The sequence below is a fragment of the Ursus arctos genome, unplaced genomic scaffold (genome assembly GCF_023065955.2).
Source record: "Ursus arctos isolate Adak ecotype North America unplaced genomic scaffold, UrsArc2.0 scaffold_17, whole genome shotgun sequence".
In the NCBI taxonomy this organism is placed as follows: Eukaryota; Metazoa; Chordata; class Mammalia; order Carnivora; family Ursidae; genus Ursus; species Ursus arctos.
Window position 1 is genome coordinate 7,486,652 of NW_026622841.1, and position 20,713 is coordinate 7,507,364.

Below are 20,713 nucleotides of genomic sequence, written 5' to 3' on the forward strand. Positions count from 1 at the left end.
AATTCTATGACCACAGCTATAAATCTCTCACACACTCACACACACAGACACACACACACACAGCTATAAATCTCACACACTCACACACAGACACACAGACACACACACAAAATCGGAAAAAAAATAATGTAATCCTAACCCCCTCAAAAAACTGTAAAATAGAAGTAGATGGACATTTAACACATGATATATAACAAAATTAAGAGTCATGTGAATAATAAAGAAATGCTGAAAGCCAGCAACAAAGATGCCAATTATCAAGTATTAATTAACATTATTTTCAACATAGGAGCTAATTAATTAGACAAGAGTAAGAAGTATAAATATTGGAAAGGAGGAGATAAACTGTCATTATTTACAGATGACACGAGTGAATACCTAGAATACAACAGATGGAGCTGAACAACTATTAGAGAAAAAAAGAAAACAAAAAAAAAATTTCACTCTAGTGACTGCTTACAAAATTTTTATGTAAAAATCACTAGTAATTATTTTTAAAAAGATGGTAGGCAAATATAATAAAAGACTAGATTTGATTTATAATAGTTTCCAAAAAAATGATTTTTTTTTAAAGATTTTTTTTATTTATTTGGGGGGTGGGAGAGAGAGCTCAAGCAGGGGGAGTGGCAGCCAGAGGGAGGAGAAGCCCTGGGATCACGACCTGAGACGAAGGCAGGCGCTTAACCAACTGAGCCACCTAGAAACCTCAGATGAAATTAATTTTTAAAAAATGTCCAAAACTACATGAAAAACTTTAAAACTCATCAGAGGATCATAACAGATTTAAATATATAGACATCTTATTCTTAGGAAAAAACAATCAAATCTTGTCAAAACATTACTCAAGATCCCAAGAAAACATCAACAATATTTTTGCAAGAAACCAGATAAAATGCTATTGAAATTTACTTGGACATATAACAAGGAAAAAAGAAAAAAATCTAACGGACAACTGAGGGAGAATGAGCTGCACAAGATATTAAAACATACAGCTTAAAACTCGACGGGGGAAAAAGACTAGAAGGTCAACAAATAGACTAAAACTCACATGAGAAGAGGATGTGCCCAACAGAACATGTTACACTACTGGGGGAAAGAGGCATTATTCAAGAAACAATGATGAGTGAGCTGGATAACCATTTGGGAGTGGTGGAGAAAGCAAAGCTTTTACTTTCTTATATAAAAATACTGTGCAGAAGGATAAAATACGCAAACAAAAAAAAATAAAAGATGGAGAAAAGTCTTTTAAAAAATCTTAGCACTGCAGAAAACTTTTCTATGCATAGCATAAAACCGTGAAACCATAGAGGAAAAGATTGACAATCTAACAATGCAAAATTTATAAATTTCTGGATAGCCAAAAGAATGGCATGACTAAAGCCAAAAGATAAACTGGAAGAAAACTGCAAACACATGACAAAGGATTAATTTCTGTAACACAGACTGTGCTCTTAGAAATCAGTACGAGAAAGGCACACAATTCTATAAGCAAATGGGCACACTATACAAAAGGACAGTTCACACAAAAAGAATAACGGAAGGAAGGAAAGAAGGAAGAAAGGCAAGAAAACAAAAGAAACCAAGCAAGCGAGAGAGGGAGAAAACAAATTCAAGTAGCCAATCATCACCCTAGAAGATTTTCAATTCATTCATAACAAAGAAATTAAAGGAATCTGGGACGCTGGGAACTGTTCTATATCTTGATTGTGGTAGTGGTTACATGACTGAATATATTTGTTAAAACTCAACAGACTGTACACTATAAAGGCTGACTTTCACTGTAGGTATAAAGATTTTTATTTATTTGAGAGAGAGAGAGAGAGAGTGCGCGCGGGCACGCACACACGCAGCGAGAGGGGAGCAGAGGGAGAGGGCCAAGTAGACTCCACACTGTGTGTGAGCCCAGCACAGAACTCTCTCTCATGACCCTGAGATCATGACCTGAGCAAAAATCAAGGAGTTAGGTGCTTAACCCACTGAGCCACCCAAGTGCCCCTCACTGTAGGTATATTCTATCTCAACTTAAAAAATGAACTGAAAAGGGATGCCTGGGTGGCTCAGTTGGTTGAGCATCTGCCTTCAGCTCAGGTCATGTTCCCAGGGTCCTGGGATCGAGTCTCGCATCAGGTTCCTTACTCACCGGGGAGCCTGCTTCTCCCTCTGCCTGCCACTTCCCCTGCTTGTGTGCTCTCTCTCTGACAAATAAATAAAATCTTTTTTTAAAAAGTGCCCTGAAAAGGAAAACAAAACGATAATACCTCTCACCTATGAGTTTGAAAAAGTTAAATCAATAACAATATTGGCAAGGGTATGAAAAACTGAGTGCTCATAACTCACTGCTGAAGTATAAACTGGTACAACTGGTGGAGAATTACTTGAAAATATTTATCAAAATTTTAAATTCACATATGTTTTAACGAAGTAATTATGTGATCAGGAATTTGCGTTTTGGATATATACTCATGCCGAAAACAATGACATATGGAATATGATGTTCCCTACAGCATTAAATTTTTAAAAGCTACTATTACTTGATCATTCACCTAGTACTGGTAAATATAGGCCACACATTAGCCTAATACACACTAGGCTTTGGTTTAGGCCTTCTGAATATACTGCCTCTCTTTTAATCCTTGGAGCCCTGTGTGTTTGGTACTGTGCACAAAGCAGTCTAACACAGTGGGAAGCACCCCTCTGGAACCACAAAGCATGAGTTCATGTATTTCCTGGGTCCACAATTTAACAGCTGTGTGATCTTTGAAATAACTGTACTTACCACTCAAGTCAGTTGTGAGGTGTAAATGTATTAATATATGTGATGTCCTCATAACATTACCCAGCACCTTTTAGGCTAGCTATGTGTTTGCAGCTAACAGTAGTCAAAACAGTAATATTCCCACTGTATAGATGGGGAAGCTGAGGCAGAGATTATGGGTGTGCTTAAGATCAGAGAACTGATTCTACGGAATAAGCCCATTTATTCGCTATACGTTTACTGAATTATCTATTTTGGCAAAAATGCAGAGTTAACCTAAATGTCAGGAAACAAAAATAATACACAACAAAAATCAGTGGACTACTTTAATAAATTATAATCCACCAATATGATGGAATATGATGCAGATAAACAAAGAGGCCCAAAACACATTGTCCATAAAGGGCAAGCTACAAAACAAGATGCAAACATGATTCCATTATATGCCTACATATAAATGTCTCAAAGAATATCCATTATCGATGACTGCAACTCCAGTGACTAGCGCAAGGCGTCAGGAAGCCCAAGAGACTGTTGTTTTCTATACAGGTATCGTCCGCTTTTTGAATTGTGCCTTAAGCCAAGTTGCTTTTACAAAAAGACCTACCTCAGTACCTGTTTTTGCTGACCAGAAGAAATCCGCAGACGATTTTGGCGTTTATGGAAAAGGCAAAAAGCAGAAACAGCATTCCCTGTTTGTTTGGCAGTGAGGAGGGTGGAGGCCGCACTCACTCAAGCAGGGAGCGCGGCGCCCCCCAGCTCCTTCCCAGGAACTGCACTCAGTGCCTCAGCATCCAGCCGCCAGAGCTTCGAACTGCATCTGTGAGCATGTATGCTTTACCTCATTTATTCTGCGCATCCGTTGGCAAGATGTGTTCTAAGGTATCAGAAAAGCCTAAAAGAGGTTATTTTTTGGGGCCTGGAAATGCTCAAAACATTTCCCATATAAATTAATGATAAGTGCTCCTTCACTTCACATACTATTTTGGCTCATAGAAGGTTTCACAGGAACGCCCTACTTTCAGACAATGGAGGAATCCTGTATTAGATCTTTCTGTAACCAGTAAGCACATTTACTTTACTATAAAACAACTACCCCACCACACCCTGAGCAAAGAAAATAGGCAGTCTAGGTAAAATATGTACTTGTATGTTTCAGTCACCTCTAATCCAGAAAAGCAGGACTCTAATGCCCTCAGGGTCAAAGGGCTCAACAGTTTTCCTAAATCCATCTCTTCCTAAACCTTCCCAAACTATTCCCAGTTCTCCCTCAATGTTCATCTCAGGATGCGAGCTCTTCCTCCTCATGCCCTGTGTTATCCCAGGTACCTCACTCTCATACCTCAGTCTTTTGCTTTCCTATTCACAAGTGGGACCCTCCCAGGGGCTCTGTTCCCTACACATACCAGGAATGAACACCTTATCCAACCCAAATCCCTGACATCGGACAATGTTGGCACCCTGGGGTGTGCCCCACTATGATTTCTCTAAGTTTCCTTAACTTGTACCACCTCTGTGCCTCCCTCTCCTGCCTTATTTATCATTCCAGGTGACATTCTTGTCTTGACACTATAAGACACTGCACTTCCTTGAAAAGTATAAGGAGATCCTGCCAGCCCTACACAGAGATGAAACAGACCTTACCCTCACGGACCTCAGATTCTAGTACAGACTATCAGCAAGAAGACATTTGCAGCAGACTAAGGGGAAGGCTGCAAAGGCACAGAGTTTGGATGCTATACCCATTCAGAGGAGAGATATCCGGGAGGAAGGGGGGTGGTCCTGCCACCACTACTACCTCTGCCCCCATACGACTTCTATTACCAGTACCAGCACAACCACTGCCCAGAGGTGACTACATCCTAAAAAATATACATTAATCTTCTTGAATCCTCACAACAACTCTTATTGGAAGCTACTATCTTTATATCTTTATCTCCATTTTATAGAAGAGGAAGCTAAACCTTAGAAAGTTTAACAATCTGGGACACCTGGGTGGCTCAGTCGGTTAAGTGTCTGACCCTTAATTTTGGCTCAGGTCCTGAGTTGGAGCCCCACACCAGGCTCTGCGCTCAGGGCAGAGTCGGCCTGAGATCCTTTCCCTCTCCCTCTACCATTCCCCCATTCGAGTGCATGCAATTTCTCTTTCTCTCTCTAAAATAAATAAACAAGGGATGCCTTGGTGGCTCAGTTGGTTAAGTGGCTGCCTTCAGCTCAGGTCGTGATCCCAGAGTTCTTGGATCAAGTCCCACATTGGGCTCCTTGCTCAGAAGGGAGCTTGCTTCTCCCTCTGCCTGCCGCTCCCCCTGCTTGTGTGCTCGCTCACTCTCTCTCTGAGAAATAAATAAATAAAATCTTTAAAAATAATAATAAATAGATAAAATCTTAAAAAAAAAAGGAAATAGAGTTTAACAGTCTGCCTAAAGTCACAAGGGAAGGGGCCTAGTAACAGACATGAGTGCTGACCCGTGGTGCATGATCTAGAAATTACCACCTTTTGTGACTGTATTAGAATGGGAAAGCAGAGTCTAGTGACTGGATCCACGTTGCCTGACTTCAAATTACAGCCAGCATTTCCTAATGACCGTGGGCATCCATGCCTCAGTTTCGTCATCCAGAAATAGACATCAAACAAGTATCTACCCAGGGGAACTCACTTCTGGCACGATGGCACGAGAAGGTTGATAAATCCTCTCAGCAAAAGGCAACCATAAAATTGGGTCAAACTGTAGAAAGCAACCATTTCAACACTCTGGAAGTAAACTAACAGCATGTAAAAACTGAGAAACTTGTTCGTGAAAACCACTCAACTTTGGGACTTCATTAAAATTACAAACTTTTATGCTCCAAAACACGTCAAGAGAGACCAACTCACAGACTAGGAAAAAATATTTGTATATCACGTATCTGATATAGCATCTTTACACAGAACAAATAAAAAACTCTTACAACTGAATTAAGGCAACCTCGTTTTTAAATGGGCAAAGGACATGAATAGATCTTTTACCAAAGAAGACAGAAGACATGCAAATGGCTACTAAGCACAAGAAAAGGTGCTTAATATTACTGGTCATTAAGAAAATAGAAATTAAAGCCACAATGATACACCACTACACACCTATTTGAATGACCAGACCTAGTGTTATTAACAAGTACGTAGAGAAACTGGAACCTTCATACATTGCTGGTGGGAATGCAGAACAGCTTGACTTTTAAACATTTTCCTGTTTTCCTTACTGTGAGAAAAATGTTAAAATGCATGGCTAAATATACAGAAAGTTTTAAGATAGAGCAGGTACATTTCCGACCTCTAGAAGTCAGTGCCTGCCAGTTCATAGGGATCATCTACTTTATTTTTCCTACAGCTGTAGAGGACTTGTATATAGACTTTATTCTTTTTGTGGCACCTTGAGAAGTTTCTCATTTTATTTTAGCTGACTTTGTCTGTCATCTTTAATTGTTTGCCCCTTTTGTTGTCTTAAGAAATCCTTCCAATACTGAAGCCATATGCTCTTCCGTATTTCCTATAAAAGTATTGATGTTTTGCTTTTCATGTGTAAGTCCTTGATTAATCTAGTATTCATTCATATAAGGTAAGGATTAATTTGCATTTTTCCACATGGACAACCAACTGGCTCAACACATTCACAAAAATAAATACTGACCCTGAGGCACCTGGGTGGCTCAGTCGGTTAAGCCTCCAACTCTTGGTTTTGGTTTCAGTTCAGGTCATGATCTCATGGGTCATAAGATCCACACGCCATAAGATGGAGCCCAGCATGAGGCTCTCCGGCTCAGTGGGGAGTCTGCTTGAAAGATTCTCACCCTCTGCCCCTGCCCCACTCACAGGAGCACTCTCCTCTCCCTCTCCCCCGATCTCTAAAATAAATAAGTAAATCTAAAAAAATATTGACCCTGATAAGATCAAAGAAACAAAATTAAAATAGAAATGACTTTTCACAACTCAAATTAGCAAAGATTCTTCTAGATGATATTACTTGAAAATGTCTTAATATAGTTGTTAAAAAAAAAAACTTGATTCTATGCAACTCTTAAAAAAATATTCATACTCTTTGACCCAATAATGTTGTTTTTATAACTCTTAAGAAAAATAACACGAAACCAAGGCTTAACAATGTCCCCTACATTATTATATATGATAAAAAATAAATTTTAAGAATCAGTAACATTACAATTTCCAACAGTCTGAGAACTGTAAACAAAATTCTAGCACATCTACACAATGGAACTTTAGGGAACCACTAAAATTGATATTTATACACGGTTATAAATAACATGAGGGAAAAGTTCATATTGTTCATTTGTTAAGTGCAAAAACACAGGAAACAAAATCATATGTACAGTGTGGTCTCGATTATGTAGAAAGAATAGGGAGGCACACCAGACCAGAAAGAAATACAGCAGAACTGCCATCTGGACCACAGAATGCTCTGTAAATACTATTTTCAATACTTTATTTTCAAAATACTCTATTAATATGGAGTTTTTATAAGAAGAAGGCCTGTGAGTTTATTTGATCTTAAGTTACTTTTCTAAAGGGAATGGCTGAGTAAATCCATCAGGTTAAAGCAAAATGCAAGGCCTTTTCTTGGATTTCAGTTCTACCACAACTGAACAAAAATGTAAATCAATAGATAAGAATACTGTATTTTTTTTAATGAGAACCTAGGTAGCCTTCTCTTTCTCTTCACCCCACCCAGAACAAGTTTTTGCCAATCTGACATTTAATTCTGACTTGTGTATGTATAGTCAGGTCTTGCCTGAAATATTCAGTCTGAGCATTATATCAATATAGAGTTAATTAATACAGACTTAATATATAAATATTAACTCTAAAAGAATAAACTCACCAGATTTTCAGTGACCGTCTTAACTCTTTACTCAGTTTATATTTCACACTCAAACATAATCATTCCTTAGGATGTACCCTAATTCCCTTTCCTACTTCACTCTGAAACACTCTCTTGGCAACACGACAACCCTGCTTCAATCCAACCCTGCCCACGCCGTGCCTGCACCCTTCCAGGAAAACGCGCCTGGAGAAACACATAACCACTGCCTGGTCTCACTTAACATCATGACCATGAACCTCAGCTGGAATCCTGACGCTGCCCGGAAATCAAACCACATTTCCCTGATCCATTCACTCTCTCCCGTTCCTTGCCAACCAACCCACATCTTTCCTCGCACCTGTAACACTTACTCCCCCATCTGTCATCTCAGCTGATGGCCCAGCTTCCTATTTCACTGAGAAAATCAGGACATGAGAAGAAAACTTCGGACAAAACCATCCTGTTACTTTACCGATCCACGTACTCTAAAGGCCCTCCCTCCATTCGTGTATTAGATCTCCCTCACGTCCCAACAAGTTCCCCTCTCTACTGCATTGCTCCTAAAAACATCATTTCTCATAGATACAGCCTTGTCTTTACCCTACTTTCCCTGCCAACTGTGGTTCCATCTCTTTAATCCCCTTTACAACAAAACACCTTGGGAAACCCATACATATTGGAGGCCTACTAATCCTTTTCCTCCATTTTCCCTCTACCCACATCCAGAGATCTTCTCTATCACATCAAACAGAAACTGCTCTGGTCAAGGTCAATGATGTCCCCACTGCCGATCCAGCATCAATGCTCGGTTCTTACCTGAGGTGCTCTGTCAGCAGCACAGTCATTCTCAGACTACTGTGCCTCCAATCCCTTCACGCTGGATACCCCAGTACTCATGTTGGGTCACTTTTCTCCATCTACACTCATGCCCCAGTGACTTTATTCGCTCTCATGCCTAAAATAGCACTGATGTGTCCTCCACTCCCAAATCCACATCTTTAATCAGCCTAGCTTTAGTCAATTCCTTTCTTGACACTCCCTGAGACTAAACATGTTCAAAACTAAACTCTGGATCTCTCCCATGCCAGCCCCACACCTGCTCTACTTGCAGTCTTTCCCACTTCGGTCTATGGTTACTCCATTCTTCCAACTCTCAAATCAAAACCTCCACAATCATCCGTGGTTCTTCTCTTTCTCTCACTCACCACATCCAGTGTCATGTCTCAGCTACTTTCAATAGACACGCAGAATCCAGTCACTCGCTGCCACCACTGCTCCACGCTGTTGTGCTATCTCATCCATTACTTAACTGCCTCCCAATTCATTTCCTTGCTTTTTTCTCTGGCTCCTACATTCTCTTCTCAACATGGAGTGTGTTTAGGGAACTGGCACAAATGCTGACAGTGCCCTGAGTAATGAAGTCCTTTATCTCTGACCCAGGAGCATCATGTCTTCTGGTAGCAACCATGAAACTGCCAGGCTAAGCTGCCAGCTTAGCACAGGGTGCAGTCTCCTACTCATCACAGTTCTTGACAACTACATGCAAATAAAAATAAATGAAAAATAGTAAATGTAACAGAATCACTTTGACTTTTTTTAGGGCTTCCAGATCTTACACAGTAAGCTTTATTTTAAAAAGTAATATGAATATGTGCATGGTTACAAAGGTACATAAAGAAATTTAAAGATAACCAAGTTAAGAAAAATGGACTTAAAGTTGCCAAGTAATTTAAAATTTAATGAATTAAGAATAAATTTAGGGGCATCTGGGTGGCTCAGTTGGTTAAACATCTGTCTTTGGCTCAGGTCATGATCCAGAGTCCTGCGATCGAGTCCCACATCGGGCTCCTTGCTCTCCTTGCTCAGTGGGGAGTCTGCTCATCTCTCCCCCCCCCCCCCACCCCTGCCTATGTGCACGCACGCACTCACTCTCTCTCTCTCAAATAAATAAATAAAATCTTTAAAAAAAAAAAAAGAATAAATTTATAAGTACAGCAAAAGCTCTAATAAATTTTCAAGTGCCTCTCTCCCACCCTGTAGGCTACTGACACAAAAACATAGGGTAGCACTGGTTTGCTGTGTGACACTGAGTGAATCTCCTTGGTGAGTCCGTTTTCCCACATAAAATAAAAAGACTGACGTCTAAAGCATGTCCAGTTCTAAAGGTATCTGATTCAGTGGAAACAAAAATATACAGAAACTTAGAAATTTAACCTGCAGAGAACAAAATTTTACATGAACATTTCTAAGCATCTTTTTAACTGTGTTTGATACATTTCTATTAAGTTAAATATGAAAATGTTCACAAATCCAATCATTTAAAATATTAAGGGAGCTGGCTTAAAAATTAATTGATTAATGAAATAAATTCACTCCTCTTTAATTTTTTATTTCAGACTTTAACATTTAAAAATTTAAAAAGTAAATTTAAGAAGTAGCCACTTGGCATGACTAGCTGGCTCAGTCAGTGGAGCATGTGACTCCTGATCTTAGGTCAAGAGGTCAGGCCTCACACTGGGTGTAGACATTACTTAAAAAATAAAATCTTAAAAAAAAATAGCACACCTATATACCAGTTCATCACTGTCTATTAGGTATATACATATATTTTTGATGTATACATTTTTATACCTATCTACACACTTACCAATGTACTAGCTAAAAATTCAGCAAGTTCCCTAAACAATGTCACTGCTTTCACTGCCTGTGACAATGTACGGCCTCACTGGTTAAAGTACCCAGTAGATAAGAGCCTTTGAAAATTTTTTTACAAACCAGTAACAAGTAAGGCCCAAAGATCTATGTTTGTTGCTTTCGTTTTTATTCTGGGTTTACAAATTGAGGGAAAAACTAAAAAAATTAAGATACTGATCTAGGAGGTCCAACATCTGACGAAGAGCTTCAGTCAAGAAAAGAAAACGAAAGGGAAGAAATTACAAGTAACTGAACAACATAAGCTTATAGACTGAAAGGATCCATGGAATGCTCAGTACAAAGAAGAACAAACAATAATCAAGCACACCGTGATGAAATTTTTAGGAGATAAAACGAAACTAAAAGCTTCCCCAAAAAAGTGGAAAAAATGACATACAAATGATCGGGAAACAGACAGTAACTAACTTAGCATGCTGAAAGCTGGAAGTCGCTGGTGCAACATCTTCAAAATTCCAATAGAAAGTTTATATTCAATACAGCACGCATTCACAATCAGTGACTCCTTGTGCGTTTGCACACTTCTCAGCCCCCGTGCAGGGTCGCTGCTGCTGCTAAATGGCCTGTGAGGAGAGTGACGTGCGTCACTTCAGAGCCAAATATTTCAGTGCCACATATGACCCGTCAGCTCTCCCTTGCACCTGCTGTGGTAACCTCCAGAGCCGTGGGTGATATGATGGGGAACTACAGGTGAAAGCAGACTGGATCCAGAGGAAAACGCGAGGAGCCCCAGGCCCAGTGCAGACTTGAGGAAAGCAAGAAATAACCTCTATTTACACGCTAGAATTTCAGAGTTAATCTGTCACTGCAGCATCACCTGTTCCATCCTAACAGAACAATAACTTAGGGGCACCTGGGTGGCTCAGGTGGTTAAGCATCTGCCTTCGGCTCAGGTCATGATCTCGGGGTCCTGGGATCAAGTCCCGCATCAGGCTCCTTGCTCAGCAGGTAGCCTGCCTCTCCCTCTCCCTCTGCCTTCCATTCCCCCGCTTGTGCACACATGCGTGTTCTCTGACAGATAAATAAAATCTTAAAAAAATAATAAAATAAAACAATAACCTAGAATTCTATACACAGCCAGACTTCAAGTTTGATATTTGGAACATACATGTTTTCTGACAAGGTCTAAACAAAACAAAACACAACAACCCCACCACCTTTCTCAGGAAGTTACTGGGAGAACGAGCTCCAGTAAATCAAGGAAGTAAACTAAGAAACAGAATACAGGTAACCACGCGTAGGAAAGAGGTGAAAAGAATCTCTAGGTTACTATTATAGCTCCTGCTGTTCAGCCTGTTTGAGATACCGTCCCTGCCACTTATGGCTCTTCCCAAACACAGGTCACCCTCCAAGAGCCAGCTCAACTGTGACCTCCTCCACGAAGACACAAATTCAAATTCCTCACCTCCCAAGAGTAAATGAAAACATCCTGCATCAACCGCAAGAAGAGTTGCACACATCAGACTCCATTCTAAAATCTGCTAGGTATGTGACTTTGGGCCGATTACATAACCGCCCTTAGTCTCACTTTCCCCATTATCTATGTAAGGATGAAGCTGGTCAATAATCAGACGCTTCCTTCTAATTCTAAAATGCAATAATTCTCCAAAAGCACAAAACTACTAAAATCCTAAAATAATTCTATATGTGTTACATGCTTACATATTCTGACCGTCTGTGACATTTGGTAATAACGTTATTCCCTAAATATATTTTTTTCACTTTCAAAAGCAATTGTCAACAGATAAAAATGACCATTGTCGTAGGGATGATATTTCCTTTAAAACCAAAATTAAGCTCATTACGATAAACACCAAAACAAAATTCCCAAAAGGAAAATCATACAAAGTAACACTAAACCAGTGAGACTTCATCTTACTTTACAGTTCTATTAACCCTGTTGCTTCAACCATCCAGTGTTACTGGGGTACCCAAAATAACACCTATCACTACTAGAACAACCATTAGCAGTTCCAAATAATAGGCTATCTAGAGCACGTGATGAATATACCTTTTCTAAATTATTCTAAAGAATAACACCAAATTCTTAAAATTGTTTTTGACGGACAACTTCCCGTTGGAAGCCATATATTCCTCTGTCCTCTTAAAAGGGAAACCTTAAACACAAGTGTGTATATCAAATGTAATCTCGTGCTGTCACTGAAGTGCTATATATAGACAGATGCCTCTTCAGATGACCAAATTTACCTGTTGGAAAACTTCAGGATGGCATAGTGACATCTTCAGGTTCACTGATGCTCGGATAATGGTCTGTCTCCCAGGCCTTCAGAGATATGCCGTCTCTTCTTCTTTCTTTCTTCTCTATTACTCAACAGTCTGCTCCCAAGGACAAAGGGATAGCCACTGCTCCCCAAACATAGTCTCCAAGTGTGATGCCCTTTTAATAATTTTAAGAAAACATTTCAGTGATGGCTGTTAACAATGATAAAAAATATTACAACAGTATGAAAACAAGAGCTTGGAGCTTTGCAGAAGGCCAAGTGCAGTACCTTTTTTGTTCTATATCCCCCACCAACTGACTGCATGACCCAGTGCCCAACAACTCAATAGCTGCTCACATTTGTAATCCTCACGGTCCTAGTAGCTGGCACCATTAATATTTCTGTGGGCTCCCACTGTCTTTCCTCTTTTATTTTCATTTTTCTTGTCCCTTTGGTGTTACACCCTTTCTCCACACAGGGCTTCCTTAACAAGAAAAACCAAGTCTTGGGGCTCCTGGGTGGCTCAGTCAGTTAAGTGTCTGCCTTCAGCTCAGGTCATGATCTCACAGCCCTGGGATGGAGCCCTGCTTCTCCCTCTTGAGAGGGCTCCCTGCTTCTCCCTCTCCTTCTGCAGCTCCCCCTGCTTGTGCTCTCTCTCACATACTGGCTCTCAAATAAATAAATAAAATCTTAAAAAAAAAGAAAAGAAAAGAAAAGAAAGAAAAACCAAGTCTTACATACATGTTACTGATTACCCAGAATGCTCCTTTTAACTAATCACAGTATATTTTGAACAGATTATTTTTTTTTAAGATTTTATTTATTTGACAGAGAGAGAGAGAGCACAAGTAGGCGGAGCAGCAGAGGGAGAAGCAGCCTCCCCAATGAGCAGGGAGCCTGAGGCGGGGCTCAATCCCAAGACCCTGGGATCATGACCTGAGCTGAAGGCAGACGCTTAACCAACTGAGCCACCCAGGCACCTCTAAACTGATTAGTAATATTAGCATTTGTTATATTCCAGGCACTGAATCCATACATTTATGTGCATTTTCTCATTTAATTTCTACAACAATGCTGAGAAAGGCACTATTATTTTACAGATAAAGCAAGTAAGACAGAATTTATTTTAAAAACCTACCCTACAAAGTCACAGAGCTGAAATTCAAACCGAGATCCGCATCCCCATGAAACACCACCTTCATTAGCCAGTTAGTTATCTAGGTCTCTGACTGTCTGATTCCAAATGAGGTTTTTCCCTCCTGCTGAATTCCTCTTCACATAACTGAGAATGCCAGAGGTTCCAGATAACCAAGGGTTTCCCTTATCAAGCTATGTGAGCTAGTATCAAGGGAAATGTGCTTTGGAATTGTTATTGTCCACACACTACAGATAACTACACTTCCAGAAGTAATGAACTCTTGTGCATCTTTGTGATTGGCCAGCTGGACACGTGAGTGAGCTCAGACCCACGTTAAGGCTCTACAGGTAAAGACAGTTCCTGGGGTACCGGCCTGGCTCAGTCAGTAGAGCATGCAACCCTTGAATTTGGCATCGTGATTCTGGGACACATGTTAGGAGTAGAGCTGACTTAAAAAAAAACAAAAAACAAAAAACAAAAAACAAAAAATAGTTCTCTCTGTGTAGGGTGACTTGGGCCCTAAAGTTACAAGAACCCTGGCCTAATTTATTAGTGCTATGATTTATTCAGCGGAGCAGATCAGCTCAGATAGGAAAAAATAAGCAATACAAAAAAACCCAACAGATTTCTACCATTTACACAGAACATCCTTGCCTTTAATGTGCAGATAACAACGTAGAAACTGTAAGCACTTTCTGTACGCCATGTCCCCATGGGACGTGTAAGGGAGACAAAGAAGAACCATGGACCACATTCTGCCCACATGGGACTTTGAGGACAAGAAAAACCAAAAGAAATAAATAGTTATACACTGCAGTAAACGTTATGATGAAAACATAAAAACTGATAAGATGGGACTCCTGAAGGAACTATACGGAAGAGTAGTCAGGAAAGACTTCTAGCAGTCAGAAAAACCTGGCATTAGATTGGAGAATGAACTAACCATAAGAACAACATTCTAGGCAAACAGAACCACATGTCAAAGACAATGAAGCCAGAAGCAGCCTGGAATGTGAGGGAACAGAAAGGCTAGAGGATAACTTTATGGTGAGGAAGACAGAGTTGTTCAAGATGAATGGAAGAACTGGGCAGCAATCTTATAGCCCATGTTAGACAGCTTGGATTTTACTTTAAACAAAAGACATATTCACAGTAACTCTGTCAGGTGCATTTATTATCCTCACTTGATCCCCACAGAAGGAGTAAGACTCAGGGGATATAAAATGTGTTCAAGGTCACGAAGCTAGTAATGTATACTAGAGATCAAACACCTCCAAAAGGTCCTCAGTATGCAACACGAGAATTCAAATCTTAACCGACTTTACCCGAGTACATCCATTCTTGAAACATCAGTAAGACCAACAGCACCTAAAAATAATTGCCCCATTAAGTTAAATGCAATGTTTGTATGCATCATCAGAGACCCTGAAGTCAGTCTGAAGTAAAATGTGCCCTTAGTTCTAAAGCCTTCATTACTTATTAGCTAACCCAATATACTGTACAGAATAACAAATTAGTCACAAAAATATTAATGACAATTTCACTGTCAATACAATTTAAAACATGTCCCGATGCTGTTTCGTTTTTAGTGTCTGAACTACTCTTTCGATCATAGTCATACAAGAAAGTTCCCCTTTTTACGACATACACTAGTTATTATAAATTTCTCCCTCGTAAAAGGAGTAATTTTACATAAATACTCAGGCACCACAGATGTGCTATTTCCAAAACTGGAAAAAGATTAGGGATGAGGACCAAGAATTGAAATAATCTTTACTTCCCATAAAAAAATGCAACAAACAAAATAGCAGTGATCTGAGCTTAGGTCATTTACTTACCTATCTACTGCTACTGAGTATTAAAATCAATGCACACACACCCATTAGTTATACAATATATAAATACCATGGGGTATCTGACCTCATATTCAACATATTTGTATATCAACCCATTCCACATGACTGCATATTTTTGAGAGAACAACAATAACTGCCACAAATTCAGAAATGGACAAAATATTTCCTTTTTTCAGATTATATTGTGACTTTTTAAATAAGATCACACAATTACTTCTATGAGCAAAATAAAGGATACTTGCTATTTTTTTTAAGATTTCATTTATTTATTTGACACATAGAGAGAGAAGGGGGGGTAGTGAGAGAAAGCGCACAAGCAGGGGGAGCTGCAGGCAGAGGGAGAAGCAGTTACCCTGCCGAGCAAGGAACCCAATGCAGGACTTGATCCCAGGACCCTGGGATCATGACCTGAGCCTAAGGCAACGCCCAACCGACTAAGCCACCCAGGCGCTCCAAGATACTTGCTACTAATAACACAAAAGTTTCCTGAAACCTGACCACAATGGAGAAAACCACCAGATTTTTCTCTGAGGAGTGAAGTCACATAACAAGACAGTCTTAAGTAGACGCTTGCTTCTGTTCCCCAAAAAGAGGGCCGTTAAAAGGAATAGTCAGGATGACAAAATGGGTAGGAATCCAGTCAGCACAGCAGAACTTTTCCTCCCAGGTCACGGCACAGCCCAGGTAGGCTATGGCCCAGGTCAAAGCTACCAAACCCCTTCTCTGCCACTCCCTGAAAGGTGCTGCCTTGGGAAGGTGCGTGACACCTGAGGGTGTGCCCCTGAGTAGTGGGGAGGCCATGTTTAAGGCCCGCCCTATCTTCCCACTAAAAGAAGGGGATGGGACAGTGCCAGGTACCTCCCACCAATTTAGAAGGCATTTAAAGATCATAATAAAGAGAAAAAGTATTTCAAAAGAGAACCTGAATGGAAACCTAAAAAGAATAAAGGTTCATCCTTAACCAGATCAAACAGTGGAAGGCACTTGCCAAACCCCAGATAGTAAGTTCTTCTGAGAATCGTTATCAAGTGGACAGTCAGTGAGCCAGCTTCCCCAAAGGCAAGGAGAAAACATTAGGGAAGGTACGGGAACCAAGGGTTGAGGCGACATACTATGTTTAGAACAGATTCTGAAAGTTATGGCATCCACAGAGATGATGCAGCAGTGAGGAAAAATTAGAAAGCACACAGGAAAAGAGAAATATCACAGGCTACATTTTCCCGCTTTGTGAAACTGGGTAAACAATACCACTGATGTTTTTAAATAACGACGATTCTCCATAGCACTAAGTATTCCACTTAAAATTCATTCATTCATTCAGGGTCGCCTGGGTGGCTTAGCCGGTTGAGCGTCTGCCTTCTCCTGGGGTCATGATCTCAGGGACCTGGGATCCAGTCCTGCATGGGGCTCCCTGCTCAGCGGGGAGTCTGCTTCTTCCTCTACTCCTCCCCCCTGCTCCTGATCTCTCTCCCTCAAATAAATATTTTAAAAAATAGTAATAAATAAAAGTCATTCAAATAAGGCAAGTGGATTTCATGTTATTTGTGGGGTTTTTAAAAGGCAAGATAAATTCATGCCTACTCTGGTTGAGAACACCTCAGACATTTCGTCTTGAAGTACATTGCAGTTTACTTTGGTTTGATGATTACAAATATATCTGTATTCCAAGAAACACTGGCAATTAGAAACGTATTGGGGAAAAGTGTGGTGTCTCATTCACATTTTTATTGTGATTACTACGTTCTCCGTCCTCACACACAGTAAGTAGCATGTTGCCTCATCCAGGGTAGACGCTCAAGAAACATTTGTTGAACTGAATTCAACATTATAGATTTCGCTAGCGGAAGCCTGAGTTTTATCACATATTCCCACCTGGCCCTTAATTCCAAAAAGTGGGGACGGGAACCCCAAATTTCACATTCTGACTAAATGTGAAGTTGGCATCCAGCCTGCTGCACACATTCCAAGTTTTGTGCCAGGACCTGCCACCGAGAAATGTCAATAGTTGTGCACATAATGAGCCACAATGGTGTCCCCGAAGTTGCCAACTCCTGAAGCAAATTGAAAATTAAGGCCTGTCTCGGTTCCAGGGGCAGTTTAAAAGCCCACAGCCTCCACATCCGTGCGAGTAAATCACAGTCAGCAGCACCGTCACGCGCCGCACACACTGGGGGCCCGGCGCGACCTCCCTGCGGGCGGGGGCGGCGGCGGCACCGACGCGGCCTGGGCCCTCCAGAGCCCGCCCGCCAGCCCGCCCTCCGGCCCCTGGACCGCGGCCCGAGCCCGAGGACGGGCCGACCCGGCCGGGCGGCGGGGCACGAGCCGCGCAGGCCCCGCGCCGCCGCCCCAGGCCTCGCCGAGCCCCGGCCTCTCGCCGGCGGGGCTGCGGGCAACAAAGGCGGAGGCCCGGCCAGGCGCGCCGCGGACGGGGAGGCCGAGGGGTCGGGCCGGCGCTCGGCGGAAGCAGGCCTCGGCCCTCCCCTGCCCCCCGCCCGGCCCGGTTTCCCGGACGCCGCGCCGCTTCCCCGCCGGCCAGCCCCCGCCCGCGGACCCGCCGAAGCGGCCCGGGCCTCGAGCCGCCGGGACCCTCGGCTTGCAGGCGCGCCGGGCGGCCTCCCCAGCCCAGCGCGCCGGATCCGCCCCCACCGCCCCGAGGGAAGCAGCAGCCCCCGCGGCCAGTTTCCCGGGTTACGGAGGAGAGGGAGCAGAAAGCAAAGCCCAGACCCAGCCCCCGACTCGGCTCCGCAGACGCTCACCCGGCGGCGGCCCGCTCCGTTTCCTCGCCCAGCGCCGGCGCGACTGCCGCGCTCGTCCCTCCTCTCCCGCAACTCCTCCTCCCGCCTCCTTCCTCCTCCTCCTCCTCCTTCTCCAGGAGGGGCGCGTGGCGGCGCCTGGGCCCGAGCGCTGAGCGGGAGCGGAGGAGCCGAGCGGGCCGCCCCGCGCCCTCTACTCTGCCCGCGGCGCAGGCGGGCGTCCCGGCAGGGGGCGCGGGCCGGGCGGGGGGCGTCCGGGGGCGGGGACGCGCGGGGTCGCAGGCGTCAGGGAAGGGCGAGCAGGGGCGCGCGGAGGGCACCCGGGGCACGGGGACGTCAGGGGACGCTCGGGGCAGAAGGGCGCGCAAGGGGCGTCTGAGGGACGGGGGCGCGCGGGGTCTGGGAGCGTGCGGGAGTCGTGGGGGTGGGGCTGGGGTGCTGTGGGTCAAGGAGGGGTGTTCGGCGGCTGGAGTGAGGGAGTCGGAGGCGGGTCCCGCCCGGCGTCTCACTAGCCAGTGCGGACTGGTCCAGCCGCTCCTCCCGTGCTAGTTCCTCGTCTCTGCCTCCCCTCTTCGGGTGGCTAGCATAGAAAAGAGAATCTTCTCGGCCCTTGGGCGCGGGCCCTCTCTTTGCCCCTGCGGCGGGGTGCCGGACTTCCGCACCGCCGAGGTGCGCCCACCTGGCGCGGGGACCCCGGCTTGGTCTCCGCCGGGAGGGAGGGACCGAGGACAGCCAAGCACGCCTGCAGGAACAGGGCCCTTTCCCACCCCTTCTCTGGCTTAATCGTCAAATTTGCTTGCTAAACGAAAACTTATTACTTGTTTTAAGCCATCTACTTTTCCATTTAGTGCTTTTAATGTTTTATACATAGTTCACTATGGTTTGTGCCGCTGAATTTCACGGTAGTGTGATGTAAAAACTTGCGTGTTGGTAACTTGACTCATTTCTTTGGAAATTGGCTGAATGTGCCACTAACGTATAGCAATAACAGCAAATTTTATTTTTTGTCGATGAGAAGCTACAGAAAAAAATTCATTTATCTTTTGATGAAAAGCGATTAAAGATAGGTGTCATTAAAAGATGTATTGTTGACTTTAAAAGTTGTGTTTCTTTAATAGAACCAAAAGTCTTGACGTTCAAGTGTGAATTTATATCTGAATTACATCTCAGTAAAGCTGTTAGTTTAAAAAACTCAAGTAATTGATCTTAATTACTAATCATCTAAACAAAATCTAGATTAATAGTTTAAAAATTGGATTGTCAGGCGGTTCGATCGATTTTTATGACTGAATAGTATATATAAGGCTGCTGTCATTTGTTGTATGTGATTCAACAGAGCCGGTGTTCTCTTCAGTTCTTACCTGTATTTATGAATAAACCTGCACTGTTATTGTTATCCTGATGTAAATGTAACTCGATTCTCAAATATCTAATTGCAGTGAATGTAAACTAAATACAACGATCAGTGGTTAACAGTAATAACAAGTAATAATAAGCAAACTTTTCAACCCCCCCCCCTCCTTCTTGTTTTAAGCCGCCTCAGAAGGAGAATGCCTGGAATGGATTAGTGATCCATCACCTGATCTAAAGAAACCAATAGCAGTTGGCTGTGCGAGGGGCTGGTGAGCACTGACTCCTCCAGCAGACAGGGTCGAACCCTGGGCTTCTGAGTCTGTCAGAGCTGGTCAGCATCTTGGCTTTAATAGTACATAAAGTCGTGTCACCCTAACCAAGGTTCTCAGTTGTAATTTCAGTTTCTAGTTGTAAAGAAGCAAGGTGGGGATGGGAGAGTGGGGTTTTTGGGGAGGCAAGGGGGAATGGGTTTTGATATGAACTATGTCAGATAGCTGTGAAGATTACATGGAATAATGCACAGAAACCACTTAATCTGGTGCCTGGTCCAGAAGGATTATCATTACTAGGTAATGTATATTTTATGAGCCAGGCATTACAGTAAGTGCTTTTGAATATATTATCTCCTTTAATTTTAACAAGTATCTCTAAGTTCAGTATTATCATCTCCACAATACAGATGAGGAAACGGCCTTCTTGTGTATAAGTAGGAAATAACTTTCACACAGCTACTATGGGGCAGAGCTGAAATTCAGACTTAGGTCTCTCTGACTCCAGAATATGAGCTCTTAGCCACTAGATTAAAATATTAGTAATACAGCAACAAATTTAGTGTAGAGTTACTAGTGGCTAAATATGCTATTAAAATGTTTATGCTTGCCTGAATTCCAAACACTTCTTGGCTGTAGACATGTGTTCTCATGCAAGCCTTCCTCTATCAGCAACTCAATCTCCCTTTGGGGGAAATCTTATCTTTGCTTATACTCAGCACAGCTGAGAGGTATGCCCAGGACTGAGACTGCTGATTAGACTCTTGTCCAGGACTCTAACCCTGGAGCAAGAGATGCAAAC

The 20,713-nt window shown here is 42.6% G+C and overlaps 1 protein-coding gene across 4 annotated transcripts in view; it reads right to left on the bottom strand.

Moving 5' to 3' along the window:
• Positions 1-18,499, bottom strand: part of SOCS6 (suppressor of cytokine signaling 6) — a 122,047-nt gene extending 103,548 nt beyond the window's left edge. The window contains exons 1-2 of one of the 4 annotated variants that reach the window (XR_008959766.1): positions 18,293-18,499; positions 12,529-12,718 (exon numbers count right to left, since the gene is read on the bottom strand). The gene's annotated coding sequence lies outside the window, so the exon portion shown is untranslated. The remainder of the gene's footprint in view (positions 1-12,528; positions 12,719-18,292) is intronic. The other 3 variants (XR_008959767.1, XM_026496478.4, XM_026496479.4) reach the window with 3 other exon arrangements.
• Positions 18,500-20,713: the final 2,214 nt, after the last annotated feature.